The sequence below is a fragment of the Dendrobates tinctorius genome, unplaced genomic scaffold (genome assembly GCF_039654945.1).
Source record: "Dendrobates tinctorius isolate UK_male_01 unplaced genomic scaffold, ASM3965494v1 ptg000014l, whole genome shotgun sequence".
Lineage (NCBI taxonomy): Eukaryota > Metazoa > Chordata > Amphibia > Anura > Dendrobatidae > Dendrobates > Dendrobates tinctorius.
This window is the reverse complement of record NW_027361682.1, coordinates 25,286,587-25,304,670: the sequence shown is the minus strand read 5'-3', so window position 1 is coordinate 25,304,670 and position 18,084 is coordinate 25,286,587.

The following is an 18,084-nucleotide window of genomic DNA, read 5'->3' as shown; positions in this document are numbered from 1 at the left end:
CAGAGGCACCAGCAGCTTCAAATATCTGTTTGCTGGTTTGTAATGGCTTTTAGCAGCTGCTTTCTTAATCCGATTAACTTGCCTGGCAGAAACCTTCTTCATTCTGCCTTTATCAGCACGAACACATCTGTGCTCAGAATCAGCCACAAATCTCTTAACAGGACGATGATCACGCTTAAGTTTTCGGGAAATATCTAATATTTTCATCGCTTGACCAAGGCATTGCACTATTTGATGCTTTGCAGCAGCAGAGAGATCCTTTTTCTTTCTCATGCTACTTGAAAACTGTGGCCTGTTTAATAGTGTGGAACATCCAGTTTTCTTTTTATTGGGCTCACATGGCAAACTAATTATCATAGGCATCTGTGATTGATTTCACTGATCTAAAGAACCCTGAGACACAATACCATCAATGGGTTTCATTAAAACAAAAAAAAAAACGCTATGACACTTAAAAACAAATTACATAATAATTTGGAACATGGTTTATAGCTATGGGTAAAACAACAATGAAGTCATTGGACAAGGTCTTCAAATCAAGTAACTTTTCACTTTTGACGAATACACGGTTTATAAATTTTTTTTCTGTGGGAACACACGGATGCGAAACCTGGATGATAAGGAAACAAGACAGAATAAGAATCGACGCCTTCGAAATGTGGTGGTTGAGAAGGATGTTATCAATATCATGGATGACAAGAAGAACAAACAAATCAATTTTGGAGCAAATTAAACCAGACATGTCACTCGAAGCAAGGATCGCCAAGCTATGACTTGCCTACTTTGGACACATCATACAAAGAGAGCAATCACTGGAGAAGGACAGTGTGGTTGCAAGAATAGAAGGACAACCCTTTTTTCCCAGTCATGCCACCTACACATATCATCGACTCCCCTTACGCACCTATTCTTTGCCCTTGGAATATGTGTTTAGGTGCTGCAAAAGCTTCACAAAACTTATTTTTCTAGAAATTTTTGGTGGACCACAGAGAGGTTTGTTAACTCTTATTGGAGTCCAGGAGGTCTCACTTTTTTCTGAGAACATCAGGATATTCCAAAAGTGGGATTGAGCAAAGAGATTATCAGGACCTTGGTCTAGTGGCTCTAACGGTAATCCATGGCTACGGGACCTACTACTACTTGCAGCATCCCCAGTGCCTTTTGTGATTAGTAACATAGCAGAGTGATGTGCAGATATCTTTGTGTGTGGCAAACTAATCAGAAGAGATGCTGGGGAACTCATAGGTAGTAGATTTGCAGGACTCTGGTCCAGTGGCCATGTTGGTAGTTCATGGCTATTAGAACAGTGCGCGGTGAACCTCCTAATACCCTCGGTATCCTGGAAGCGTTTTCTGATTAGTAGTTTCTAGGACATTATTACAATGCAGTACATCTTTGTGGCTGGCCAACTAATCAGAAGATGCTTTTGGGAGCCTCTTGGTGTAGTAGATTTGCAGGACTCTGATTCAGTGGCCACATTTGGAGTTCATGGCTACCGGATCAGAGCTCTGTGAACCTCCTACTATTTGCTGCATCCCCAGTGCCTCTTCTGATTAGTGGTTCCCATGACATTATTACATTGCAGCATGAGGCGCATATTTCTTTGTCTGTGGCCAGATAATGAGAAGTGGTTCTGGGGATCCTGTAGGTAGTAGGAGATTTACAGGACTCTCGCCTGACAGCAACAGATTACTGACGTGGCCACAGATTCAGGGTCCTTCAAATCTTTTTGCTCAACTTTATCAAAGAGAGTTGTCAAGTTGCTTAAATTAAAAAAAGGATTACAATTTTGTTTTCAATTAAAAAAAGTTGCAAAAATAGACATATTCTTTAAGATTCTAGTGTATGGAGAAAGAATCAACAACTTTATCCAATGATCTAAATAAAAAGCTTAAAAGTACAGAACGAAGACATAAATGTCTAGTAAAGCGATGAATTTTGGAACAAACCCTCTAATATCAGTGATTTATAGTCTTCAAACCTCATCCCTACGCTACAAAAAAAAAAATATGGCTACAAAAGTACAAATGAATGAATGGTCGCTCTTGTGTCTTTACATTATTGATGAAATAGAAGGGGCAAAGCTCTAAATCTGGATGGATTATTGGACTACGCGCCCGGTAAATTCACGATTAGCAGTAAAATTATATGGAAAAAGAGATTACACGCTGATCTTTTCTTATTTAATTGCGTATAATGGGACGGGTCGGCAGGACTCGGTTTCTTGCGTTGGATGCTGTCTCTGCAAACGCTGGAGCTGCAGAGGTTCCTGGTGCTGTTCTGGATTTTCTGCCAGTAAAAACCAGAAGTGAAAGGTCTGATTTATCATTCACTGAGGTGCAATAATCTCAGCCAGACTTCCCATTCTCTGGAAGGGGAGATTCTTTACAGAACATGCGGCGTGGGAGCGCCACACACTTAACACAAGGTTGTGTGTAACCAACCCGTTGCCTTACAGAACATCCGCAGGGGGAATGAATGGATTTCTGTCCGGTGTCATGTGTATTCCAAGTTTAACCCCATCTCAGCCATGAAATCTATATTTTCTGAGATATTTCCAGGGCTTTACGTTTCTCCATCCCAAAAATAGGACATACATGATATAGAAAAGTTTCTGTGAAACTGTATAAACAACAATACCAAACATACTGCCTATATTACACCTGCCATACTGCCTAAAAAACACCAGCCATGCTGCCTATATAATACCAAACATACGGCCTACATAATACCAGCCATACTGACTATAAAATATCAAACATACTGTCTATATAATACCAAACATACTGCCTATATTATACCTGCCATACTGCTTATATAACACCAACCTTGCTGCCTACATAATACCAAATATACGGCCTATATAACACCAACCATACTGACTATAAAATATCAAACATATTGCCTATATAATACCAAACATACTGCCTATATTATACCTGCCATATTGCCTATATAAACACCAACCATGCTGCCTACATAATACCAAATATGCGGCCTATATAATACCAACCATACTGACTATAAAATATCAAATATACTGCCTATATAATACCAAACATACTGCCTATATTTTACCTGCCATATTGCCTATATAAACACCAACCATGCTGCCTACATAATACCAAATATGCGGCCTATATAATACCAACCATACTGACTATAAAATATCAAATATACTGCCTATATAATACCAAACATACTGCCTATATTATACCTGCCATATTGCCTATATAAACACCAGCCATACTGCCTATATAATATGAAGCATGCTGCCTATATAATACCTGCCATACTGCTTATAGAACACTAGCGATGCTGCCTATATAATACCAAACATATTGCCTATATAATACCAAACATACTGCCTATATTACACCTGCCATACTGCCTAAAAAACACCAGCCATGCTGCCTATATAATACCAAACATACGGCCTACATAATACCAGCCATACTGACTATAAAATATCAAACATACTGTCTATATAATACCAAACATACTGCCTATATTATACCTGCCATACTACTTATATAACACCAACCTTGCTGCCTACATAATACCAAATATACGGCCTATATAACACCAACCATACTGACTATAAAATATCAAACATATTGCCTATATAATACCAAACATACTGCCTATATTATACCTGCCATATTGCCTATATAAACACCAACCATGCTGCCTACATAATACCAAATATGCGGCCTATATAATACCAACCATACTGACTATAAAATATCAAATATACTGCCTATATAATACCAAACATACTGCCTATATTATACCTGCCATATTGCCTATATAAACACCAGCCATACTGCCTATATAATATGAAGCATGCTGCCTATATAATACCTGCCATACTGCTTATAGAACACTAGCGATGCTGCCTATATAATACCAAACATATTGCCTATATAATACCAAACATACTGCCTATATTACACCTGCCATACTGCCTAAAAAACACCAGCCATGCTGCCTATATAATACCAAACATACGGCCTACATAATACCAGCCATACTGACTATAAAATATCAAACATACTGTCTATATAATACCAAACATACTGCCTATATTATACCTGCCATACTACTTATATAACACCAACCTTGCTGCCTACATAATACCAAATATACGGCCTATATAACACCAACCATACTGACTATAAAATATCAAACATATTGCCTATATAATACCAAACATACTGCCTATATTATACCTGCCATATTGCCTATATAAACACCAACCATGCTGCCTACATAATACCAAATATGCGGCCTATATAATACCAACCATACTGACTATAAAATATCAAATATACTGCCTATATAATACCAAACATACTGCCTATATTATACCTGCCATATTGCCTATATAAACACCAGCCATACTGCCTATATAATATGAAGCATGCTGCCTATATAATACCTGCCATACTGCTTATAGAACACTAGCGATGCTGCCTATATAATACCAAACATATTGCCTATATAATACCAAACATACTGCCTATATTATACCTGCCATATTGCCTATATAATACCAAACATATGGCTGATATCATAACTATGCTTCTGGCAGTATGGCTGGTATTATATGTGCAGGGGTTGCAATTGCACCAGGGCCCTGGAGACTGGAGAGGCCCCAAAGGTTCCTTTGCCGCAAAGGAAAAGACTGTTACTATTAAAGACCAGTGATAGTTGTGGGCCTTGTTGTTTTTTTGCATTGGGGTCAACAAATTTAAATTTGCACAACTGCATACTGCCTAATACCAACCATACTGCTTATATAATACCGATTATACTGTCTATATAATAATACCGCAGATACTGATATATAATAATACTCATACTGTCTATATAATAATACTGTTCATACTGCTATATAATACTACCGCTCATCCTGTCTATTTGATGCCACTTATGCTGCTATATAATACTGCTTATCCTGTCTATATAATAATAATGCCACTCATACTGTCTATATATTACTGCATATATAATAATACCGCTCATACTGCTATATATCATTCATACTATCTATATATTAAAGCCGCTCATACTGTGCACATAATACCGGTCACATTTTCTGAATAATACCACTCATACTGTCTATATAATACACCTACACATACTTTCTATATAATGATACCACTCATTTTGTCTATATAATAATGCCACCCATACTGTCTATATAGTAATACCACTCATACTGCTATATAATAACACTCATACTGCCTATATAATAATGCCACTCATACTGTCTATATAATAATACTGGTCTTACTGTCTATATTATAATATCATTTATACTATCAATGTAATAATACAGCTCATACTGCTATATAATAATGCATATGCTGTCTATATAATACCATTCATATTATCTGTATAATAATACCACTCATACTGCTATATAATAGCACTGATACTGTCTATATACTAATCTCACCCATACTGTCTATACAATAATGACACCCATACTGCTATATATTAACACTCATACTATCTATATAATGCCACTCATACTGCTATTTAATAACACTCATACTGTCTATATAATAATAACATTCATACTATCTGTGTAATAATACCGTTCATACTGCTATATAATAATACTCATACTGTCTATTTAATGATGCCACCCATACTGTCTATATAAAAATACCACTCATACTGTCTAGATAATAATACCTCTCATACTGTCTATATAATTATGCCACACACTGTCTATATAATACTTGTTTTACCGTCTATATAATACTAGTTTTACCATCTATATAATAATACCATTCATACTATCTGTGCAATAATACAGCTCATACTGCTATATAATAACACTCATACTGTCTATTTAGTAATACTACCCATACTGTCTATATAATAGTACCACTCATACTGTCTATATAATAATACCACTAATACTGCTATATAATACACTCATACTGTCTATTTAATGATGCCACCCATACTGTCTATATAAAAATACCGCTCATAATGTCTATGTAATAATACCACTCATACTGTCTAGATAATAATACCTCTCATACTGTCTATATAATTATGCCATGCACACTGTCTATATAATACTAGTTATATAATCTATATAATAATACCATTCATACTATCTATAAAATAAAACCGCTCAAACTGCTATTTCATAACACTCATCCTGTTTATATAACAATACCATTCATACTATCTGTATAATACTGCTATATAATAACACTGATACTGTCTATATAATAATGTCACTCATACTGCCTTTATAATAATACCGCGTATACTGTCTACACAATAATACCATTCATACAATCTATATAATAATACCGCTCATACTGCTATATATTAACACCTACTTTCTATATAATATTACCGCTCATCCTGTCTACATAATAACACTCATACTGTCTACATAAAAACACTGCTAATACTGCTATATGAAAACACTCACTGTCTATATAATAATACAATTCATACTCTCTGTATAATAGTACCATTCATACTGCTATATAATAACACTGATAATGTCTATATAATAATGCCATCCATAATGTCTATATAATAATATTGGTGATAATGTCTATTTAGTAATACCATTTATACTGTCCATATAATAATACCGCTCATACTGTCTATATAATAACACTCATACTGTCTTTTTAATAATGCCACTCATACTGTCTATATAATAAGTAAGCACAAAATACAAGCCTATTTTCCTTACACAAGCAGTGGGCAACACTCCATACTATGACATATCTTATAGATTATGTCACAACTGTGTAACATATACATCAAGAGTGTCATACACATATGAATAAAATCAAAATTACTTTATTTCAAAATAATAAAACGTAACAAGCAAAACACATATAAAAGGGTTGCCTCAAACCATTAAACACAAAAACGGGGAGAGCAACTTTAGCAGTAGGGTATTAGATTATATATATTTATATATATATATACAGTATATATATACACACATATATAATTAGCCATATTCGGCACTGAATCAAACCTTTTTTATTCCCACTAATCCAAAGTTATACAAATAGTTTTCTTGTGCTAAAAAGACATTCCAATATGTACGTAGAATCTAATGAAAATTCATTTTTTTTGCACATAATCTGGTCACCTATGCATACATAATTAAGATAGGAGCAACAATTCACACACTATCTGGTCATACTGTCTATATAATAATACCATTCATACTATCTACAGTATATAATAATACCACTTATACTGGTATATAACAACACTCATACTGTCTATATCATAATACCATTCATACATTCTATATAATAATTCTGCTCATACTGCTATATAACACTAATACTGTCTATATAATAATACCATTCATATCTATATAATAATACTGCTCGTACTGCTATATGATAACACTGATACTGTCTATATAATAATGCCACCCATATTGTCTATATAATACCGCTCATACTGTCTACATAATAATACCATTCATACTATCTATATAATAATACCACTAATACTGCTATATAATAACTCTCATACTGTCTATTTAATAATGCCACCCTTACTGTCTATATAATAATACCAGCCATACTGTCTACATAATAATACCACTCATACTGTCTACATAATAACACTCAGTGTCTATATAATAATGGCACTCATACTGGCTACATAATAAAACTGCTTATACGGCTATATCATAACACTGATACTGTCTATGTAATAATACCATTCATACTATCTGTATAATAATGTTCATACTGCTATATAATAACACTGATACTGTCTATATAATAATGCCACCCATACTGTTTATATGTTAATGCCACCCATACTGTTTATATATTAATGCAACCCATACTGTTTATATAATAATACTGGTCATACTGTCTATTTAATAGTACCATTCCTACTGTCTATATAATAATGCCACTCATACTGTCTATGTAATAAAACTCATACTATTTAATGCCACTCTTACTGTTTATATAATACTGGCTATACTGTCTATATAATAAACCATTCATATTATCTATATAATAGAACCGCTCATACTGCTATATAATAACACTCATACTGGCTATATAATACTATCTTTCATATCTATATAATAATACCGCTCATACTGCAATACAATAACTCTGATACTGTCTATATAATAATGCCATAATACTGTCTATATAATAATACTGTCTGTATAACATTGCCAGCTATATTGTTTATATAATAATACCGCTAATACTGCTATATAATAACACTCATTCTGTCTATATAATAATAATACCGCTCATACTGCTATATAATAACATTCATACTGTCTATATAATATTACCATTCATACCGTCTATATAATAATGCCACTCATATTGTCTATACAATAATACCACTCATACTGTCTGTATAATAATGCCAACCATACTGTTTATATAATAATACCGCTAATACTGCTATATAATAACGCTCATTCTGGCTATATAATAATACCATTCATACGGTCTATATAATAATATCACTCATACTGTCTATACAATAATACCGCTCATACTGTCTGTATAATAATGCCAACCATACTGTCTATATAATAATACCGCTCATACTGCTATCTGATAACACTGATACTGTCTATATAATAAAACCAATCATACTGTGTATATAATACCATTCATATTGTCTATATAATAATACCACTCATACTGTCTATATAATAACACTCATACTATTTAATAATGCCACTCTTACTGTCTATATAATACTGTTTATACTGTCTATATAATACCATTCATACTATCTATATAATACCGCTCATACTGCTATATGATAACTCTGATACTGCCTGTATAATAATGCCACCCATACTGTCTATATAATACCGTTCATACTGTCTACATAATAATACCATTCATACTATCTATAGGATAACTCTCATACTCTATTTAATAATGCCACCCTTACGGTCTATATAATAATACCAACCATACTGTGTATATAATATCAGCCATGCTGTCTATATAATAATGCCAACCAAACTGTCTATATAATAATACCGCTAATACTGTCTGTATAATAATGCCACTCATGCTGTCTCCGGAAATTTTTTTCGTCCAATAATTGTCATATTGTCAGTCTTAGGGATCAGGGTATTATAACCCTTTTATTAGGTGGAATTGCAATACAGCAAACAACACAATTAATACCCGACCGACCTTCCACGTCAGAACCTGAGATGTCTCAGTGTTACAGTGGAATTTGATGTGTAACCTTATCCAAATGAAGGAGAAAATTGAGAGATGAATTGTGGAGAAAGCTGCAGCAGTCGGTAGCCCGCAGAGCGCTGCGTCGGGGCCGTACACAATTTAATAGCTCCATCTGGTAACAAGTAGGACCATGGGAGGTGTTAAGTCCTCCAAATACCCAGGGTCAGGGTTGAAGGTTGTTTATTCAAATGGTTTAAATTTATAATCGTGATTAACCCCGTGTGATGTAGGGAGATCTGCGCTGTTTTTAAGGGAAGACCCCATAATAAAGCAATCACGTGCAGACGCTCCAGACAGGTGTGATGCACATGCACAAATAAACAGAGCTGCGGAGAACGAGGGCACGTGGAAAATCAGCACAGAGATGTTCTGAAAAATATGTTATGAAATTGGGGGACACTCAGTACCGGGGCTCATTGGTCGGCACTGGTTATTTCTAGAGATGAGCAACTTTGCCTTTTTTCGGGTCGAGTTGGGTTTCATGAAACCCGACTTTCGCAAAATTCGGGTCAAACGCAATCGGCCGATTATCGTGAAAAGTCGAAGGTCGACTGATATGCTAAACCCAATGCAAGTCAATGGGGAAGAAAAGTCGGCAGGGAGTAGTAGAGGACAGGAAACACACCTACAGTGCCCATTTTAATGACAAAAACATCAATACTTATTATTTAAGCTTGTCAACCTTAATTTACTTTATAATAATAGGTAGGCATTGAAAACTGGGGGGTATTTGGCTATAGTTGTGGGGGGGGTAGGGCTGGCTCCAGATTTTCGTGGGCCCAGGGCCAAAGAGTGTCACTGGGCTCCTTTAACACATGCCACAATTCATGATCCTCTGATACGGCAGAGAAATAGCGGTATAGTACAATGAAATATACTTCACTTCTTACATCACAAATCACATGACTGATATCCATTTTAAATTCTCCAATAGCTCCAAAAACGGACAGTATATTACTCCATACAGTATTATGGCCACCGTATAGTGCGCCATACAGAGTAATGAGGCCCATATATTTCTCCATACAGAATCATTGGTTCCATATAATATTCGATACAATATATGATGAGCTCCACATAATGCTACAGTATATGCTGGTCCCCATGGATGAAGCTCCACTGTCTTATGGGCCCAAATAATGCTCCATATATAATGAGCCCCATTTCTAATGCTTCAGTGTATAATGGGCCCTGTAAATGCTGCTCCAGTGTCTGATGTCCCCCATTTGGAAAGCTCCAGCATATGATGGGCCTCACGGATGATGCTCTAGTGTACGATTGGTCCAAATAATGCTCCATATATAATCTGCCCCATTTACAATGCTCCAGTATATGATGGGCCCCATGGATGATGCTCCAGTGTCTTATGGGCCCAAATAATGCTCCATATATAATGGGCCCCATTTCTAATGCTCCAGTGTATAATGGGCCCTGTAAATGCTGCTCCAGTGTCTGATGTCCACCTTTAGAATGCTCCAGTGTATGGTGGGCCCCATATATCATTCTCCAGAGTATAGTGCTCCCCAAAAATTGCTCCCAACCTTTAAAAAAATTAAATAAGTCTCGTCGCTAGGGAATCCCTGTACTCTGGACTCCTCGTCATGCCCATCTTCCATCTCTCTGCACTTAGACTGTTTAGGCAGAGGGCGTACAGACGTGATGTCATCGCGCTCTCTGACCAGAATGTCACTGTCAGGAAACACAGAAGACATCACGGTGGTGGATCAGGGAGAGGTAACTATTTCAACTTTGGAAGTGCTGTGATCCTGAGCAAGCAGGGGGGACCCACTCGTTGGCGACGGTACTGGCACAGGGCCCCTCATAGTACAGCGGTGTGTCTGACGGCGGGTGGGCCCTCACACTGGCAGAGACACTTTTGCGTACTATGAGGGGCCCTGTGCCAGTGCTGTCACCCATGAGTATGCCCCCCCACCTGCTCAAGGAACCTGCACTTTCATCTGCACCTTCCTCTTTGTCACCCTGTAAGGTGGTATAGTATGCGGGAAGGGGAACCTGAGTTTCATCAGGGTCAGATTCTGGCTGTGTAGAGTGTGAGGGGAATGTAGTAGTCTTGGTCAATGTACCAGCAGAATCATCTAGCGGTGGCTGGGCATCAGTGCACTTGTGGTGCCCCCAGGAGTACGGTTGCCACAGTGGCTTTACCTTCCTCCTAGGGAGTGTGATGTCATGCTTAGGAGCAACGAAGGATATCTCTAGCAATTAAACCAACACACAATACAGTTCCCACTCCAGGCCAGCAGGGAGAGCTCTGAACCTGACTGCTGAGGAGCTGCTCTCTGTGATCGGGAGGAGGGAAGTTAGGGCAGTCTGTGAAGGGAAGAGGAAGTGTGTGGACGTGAGAAGGGGAGCTGGAGGATGAGCAGAGTTAAGGCTCACTCCTAGCTGGAGCGCATGGTCCGGATTCCGGTCGCCGAGTTTGTAGGGACACTGACGGTCCTGCAGCAGAAACCGGAGGAAGTAGCAGCTGTAAATGCTCTGTTCCCAACTAAGGCTCGGAGGCCCCAGCAGCCACGTGTGTGAGCCAGAAGGAAAAGGCTACGGCTGCCTGCCATACGAGAAAGTTCCATAGAGAGTCAACAGGGGGAACTTCAGTGAACTCAGTACTGCGAGTACCTCAGAAAAGTGCTAGAACGGAGGCCACACTACCTATCTTCAGACAGAGAATTCCTAATTTGCTTCCAGGCTGACCACCTCCTTCTCCATCTGTACTCTGGGTCCTGGACGGCACTTACCAAGTACAGGTAAAGGAACTGCACGACTGTGTCTGTCATCTTTCTCCCGCACCTGGCGCACGGCTCTGCTACATCATGCACTGCACACCATCTACCAACTCTTTCATCTGCCCTGCGACTATGGCCCTACCTGTGCAGGGCTTCTACATCTTAGCTGCACCACAACATCTGTCCCAGAGAAGTGACACTGCAGCGCTGGTCAATCTGATCAGAAACCACAGGTGGCGTCACGTATCATTCACCTATAAACGTTATTCACTCCTTTGCCTGGACGCCCAGGGACAAGGACCGGGTCACCACCACCGTGACACATACCTATGAGACACCGGCCCCACTGTCCTGGCTGGCCACCCACACTCCATGTCAGATTCATCTTGGACTGGGGAATTCACGATTTGACTTGATAACCCAGGCATGGTATGTGAGAAAGAGCTACATGGACTAATGTGAAGTGTGGCCTGCTGCATCATTCACTTTTGGTGGGGGTGAAGGACACAAGGAAAGGAGTTCTTCCTGACCAGGAGCCAGCACTTGATGACTCAGTACTTGCATTTTTTGAAACTTCAGAAGAGGAGGGCATATTAGCTGGAGTCTGTTTCGGCAATGTAAGCCAAAACCAGTTCCTGACGCTCCGGCTTTAAAAGTGGTTAACCTACTCACAGAAAAGGTAGCCTTCCAGGCCTTGTGGAGTCAGACGATGATGCAGGCTTAACACCTCCTGCCTTAGGTGCTGTTGTGCTTTTGCCACTACGAGCAGATGCACCACCACCATCAGTACCAGCTGGCAACCCCCACCCACTTCCACGGCCTATTTCACCATACTTCCTCATTTTTGGGAAAATGTACCCAAAATACCACCAGCTATATGGTACTGTAAAACAAGGTACAAGGTGTATATAGTATTGGGGAGAATTTGAATCTCCCTAGAGATTTTTAGGAGGCTGAACTATAATCTTAGGCCCACTATAGATTACACCTCAATTTAACAGGCTGAAATTGGCTGGTGTATGACAAGGTACAAGGTGTATATAGTATTGGGGAGAATTTGAATCTCCCTAGAGATTTTAGGAAGCTGAACTATTATCTCAGGCCCACTATAGATTACACCTCAATTTAACAGGCTGAAATACAATGGTGTATGAGAAGGTACAAGGTGTATATAGTATTGGGGAGAATTTGAATCTCCCTAGAGATTTTAGGAGGCTAAACTATTATCTCAAGCCCACTATAGATTACACCTCAATGTAACAGGCTGAAATTGGCTGGTGTATGACAAGGTACAAGGTGTAGATAGTATTGGGGAGAATTTGAATCTCCCTAGAGATTTTAGGAGGCTGAATTATTATCTCAGGCCCACTATAGATTACACCTCAATTTAACAGGCTGAAATACAATGGTGTATGAGAAGGTACAAGGTGTATATAGTATTGGGGAGAATTTAAATCTTCCTAGAGATTTTAGGAGAGAGGGAGACAGAAGCGCACAATAGGATCTTATCCAGTGATATAAACGTTTCACAGATATGGATCCACTCACCTGGTTCAGTTGTGTGAAACACAACAACCATAAGCACAAATGGGTGGGATCCGATGAACTGCAGCAATCAGCCGGTCACTAGAATTGCATATATAGGAAGTGTACAGTGTGTACACGAAACGCGTAGAGTTTATGGAATAAAAAGGAAGTTATAATCACTGCTTGGTCATTGGATTAACTCCTTGTGAACTTTGGACTGGAACAGCGCGATCCTGAAAGCCGGATTTCTCTCCTTCCTATATATAGAGATTTTAGGAGGCTGATCAATTTTCTCAGGCCCACTATTGATTACACCTCAATGTAACAGGCTGAAATTGGCTGGTGTATGACAAGGTACAAGATGTATATAGTATTGGGGAGAATTTGAATCTCCCTAGAGATTTTAGGAGGCTGAATTATTATCTCAGGCCCACTATAGATTACACCTCAATTTAACAGGCTGAAATACAATGGTGTATGAGAAGGTACAAGGTGTATATAGTATTGGGAAGAATTTAAATCTTCCTAGAGATTTTAGGAGGCTGATCAATTTTCTCAGGCCCATTATTGATTACACCTCAATGTAACAGGCTGAAATTGGCTGGTGTATGACAAGGTACAAGATGTATATAGTATTGGGGAGAATTTGAATCTCCCTAGAGATTTTAGGAGGCTGAATTATTCTCTCAGGCCCACTATAGATTACACCTCAATTTAACAGGCTGAAATACATTGGTGTATGAGAAGGTACAAGGTGTATATAGTATTGGGGAGAATTTGAGTCTCCCTAGAGATTTTAGGAGGCTAAACTATTATCTCAGGCCCACTATAGATTATGGGTCACCCTCCCAGTGCCGTGGGGTACTCGGCACCGGGCCCGATGAGCTTCAATGGGAGATGTCACGGCAGCTGGGACCCGGCCCGTGGCCCTGGGTGTTATGAATGGGTCACCGAGGAGAAAAAAACAACATAACAAGCTAAGCCACAGAAAACCAGAGAAGTTGGTAACTATGCAGATTGCAGATCCCTGATCTTACCACACAACTAGCAGTAGCCATGGAGCATGCCTACGATGTTCCTAGACGCCTCGTCACGGCCGGAGGACTACATAAGCCTAAAGCAAGAAAAGGGAAAACTAACTGCCCCAGAGCAGACCCCAAAGGAATAGATAGCCCCCACACATGTATTGACGGTGAAACAAGATGAAGGCATAAACACAGGCAGGAAAATAGGCTGAGTAAATGATGGGGCCCAAACTAACTAGACAGGAAAGGAAAGGCAAGTCACTGTCTGCAACCTGCAAAAAACCCTACAAAAATAATGTCCAACACTTCTTATAGCAAAATTAACCCTGAAGTCTCTAGACTTCTCCCACTATATCAGCACTCTGGAATATTCTGAGACAGAGCAAAAAGAGACCGAACTAGTAAGGGACAAAAAGCCAATTGGCAAAATACTGATAAATAAGAGTGGAAATTCAGCTCAGCCCCCAGCCGGGGCTGGCAGACCACAAAAAAACCTGAATAGATCAACAAAATCAAGTGTGAACATTAGCAGAAAAACTTAGCTTTAGATGACTGGAACAGAGCTGAAAGTCAAGAGCTGACAAGCCAGAAGGAATCACCAGCAACTGAATAAGGCGTCGGCTGTCTTAAATCCAATCTGAGAATCCCGAGATCCAATCATCATCCCCGTCCTCAGGTGGCAAATCTCCACCGATCAAACCAGCCGCACCACATCCCAACACCACCAGAGGGAGTTCAGAAGGGGAACCCGAGAATGAACTCACAACAACTGGGCGCCCATTGTAAAAGGGGGGAATGTTCAGTGTGCTTATGATGATTAGAATGAGTGAGTCGTGACGCCACCTGTGGTGTTCGGCAATGAAGATGTTAAGCCGACGCTGCAGACAGATCCTCTGGGACAGAAGGTGTGGTGCAGCAATGATGTTATAGCCCTCCACAGGCAGGGCTGTAGTCCCAGGGCAGAGTAGGTGAAGTGACACTGGATCAACTTTATTCTCATTTGCACAAGGAAAGATTAGAAGCAATGGGATGAAACTGAATGGGAGGAGACACAGATTAGATATTAGAAAAAACTTTTTGACAGTTAGAGTGATCAATGAATGGAACAAGCTGCCACGAGAAGTGGTGAGTTCTCCTTCAATGGAAGTGTTCAAACAGAGGCTGGACAGACATCTGACTGGGATGATTTAGTGAATCCTGCTTTGAGCAGGGGGTTGGACCAGATGGCCCAGGAGGTCCCTTCCAACTCTGCGATTCTATGATTCTATGATTCTATGGTGTAGTGTCGGGCGTAGGGGATGTAGCAGTGCCGGGCAGGTTGACGCAGGAATAAGTGGAGGACACCAGGGCATGTAGTTCCAAAGCTTTACTCACAGTCTGTTGTGGCACAAGAGCCCGCATCCGTGCCGTGTCCTCCGGGTCAGGAGCTCAGCCAACTTCCAGGCAAGATGAAGTACTCCTTTCCAACACTCCGCCAACATATGTGCCTTTTCTGAACGTCTCCCTCTTAGCGCCTTTAGTGAAGTACTCACAGTACTGAGTTACACTGGAGTTCCTCCTGTCAGATGTTCCTATGAACTCTACTTGTACGGCAGACAGCTTCAGCCTGCTTCGGGGACTCCTTACTACCTAGTCCCGGCTCACTCACGATGCTGTTGTGCCCCCAAGTCTGGTGTGGGAATAAAGCGGTGACAACTTATTCCTCCGGTGTCTGCTGCAGGACCATTAGTATCCGTACAACCTCGGGGACCGGACCCCGGCCTTGCGCTTAGAACTTGGGAAGGGTTCTCCTCTAACCCTAATCCTTAGTTCTCTTCTTCTCCTCACGTTCCGTACTAATCCTTTCCTTCTAATGGAGAGTCAAGCTTTCTATCAAGGTTCCTCTCCTGTGCCAGCAGACCCAGGTTACTGAGGTCGGCTGAAGCACTTCCTTCATCCATCCCACTCAGGGGATCTTTACTCCTTCTCTGACTCTGTCAGACTGACTAAATCCTAAACTCTTCCCGCTCTTTTGATGCAAAACTATACTCCACCCGCCTCCCCGGACGCTTCGTGTTCCAAGCAGGGAGCCACCAAAGGGTGCTTTGCTACACTACTATGTTGTGTGGGATGCAGGTGTTGGAGTGTGGTCAGGTGTCTCCATCTTACCTGGATCGTGGGGTACCACACCTCAGGAGGAGGTGCAGTACCTCTGTGGCGACTGAACCCTCAGGGGCGCCACAATTGCACCTCATTTTAACAGGCTGAAATTGGCTAGTGTATGACAAGGTACAAGGTGTATATAGTATTGGGGAGAATTTGAATCTCACTAGAGATTTTAAGAGGCTGAACTATTATCTCAAGCCCACTATAGATTACACCTCAATGTAACAGGCTGAAATTGGCTGGTGTACGACAAGGTACAAGGTGTATATAGTATTGGGGAGAATTTGAATCTCCCTAGAGATTTTAGGAGGCTGACAATGATGCTCTCAGTCCAAGTATGGACGCAGGCAGCCTAATAAGCAGGACTGCTGCACACAAAAGTGTGGAAAAATGAACGCTTGGTAACTGTGCAGAAAAGAGGAAGAAAAGTATTTTTGCTTTTAAAAAAGCAGTTTGCACAGCAGTGTGCATATAGCAATGCAGCTATCAGGGAGCCTTATAAGGCAGCCTAATAACCAACAGAGCTGATGCACAAAAATAGAGCCTCCCCTGTCACTGCACACAAACTGTTGTGTTGTACAGTGAAAATCGCTACCAGCAGAAGCAGTTTTTTTTTTCTTCATCACCTGCCTAAAGCTCTCCCTTATTCAGATTCAGCAGCAAGCAACCTCTCCCTATGCTAAGATCGGCAGAAGTAAGATGGCAGTCGGCGTGTACGCCCTTTTATAGCCCCTGTGATGTCACACAAAGCAAGCCAATCACTTGCATGCCCTTCTCAAAGATGGTGGTGACCACTGCCCATGTCATCGCGTTGCCCACAGTGTGCGTCCTCCATCATTGGCTGAAAAAGGGCACTGGAAGCATTATTTGAAATGCGACTTTGGCTCTCTGGTCACCGACCTCATGGCCGACCTCACGCTATGGTCGGGTTTCGTTTTATGAAACCAGACATTAGCGAAAGTCGGCGACTTATGAATTTGACTGACCCGTTTCGCTCAACTCTAGTTATTTTCCATCCTGCGTTACTGGAATTCAAACCCAATAAAGGATACAAAAACATACTCCTAAGTTACTGGGCCGGTGTGGGATTTGAGGAAACTTACTTGAGATCTGAAAATGGAATACTAAAAGGGTGAAAAATCCCCCATCCTGATTCTGCGGCGATAATTACATGTATGGACTGGCCACCACTGGGGTCACTAGTGGTCATCACTGCAGTAATGGTGAGGACCACCAGGGGATTTATTGGAGTTCTTTGGAGGCTCTTAAATCCACATCAAGAAGTCAGAGACGCGGATGATGCTGTTCTTTCCCAATTAATAGGCTCTGTCGATACAAGTTTGAACATCTCCTTTTTCCCCAATGATGCAGAAATAAGAAAAA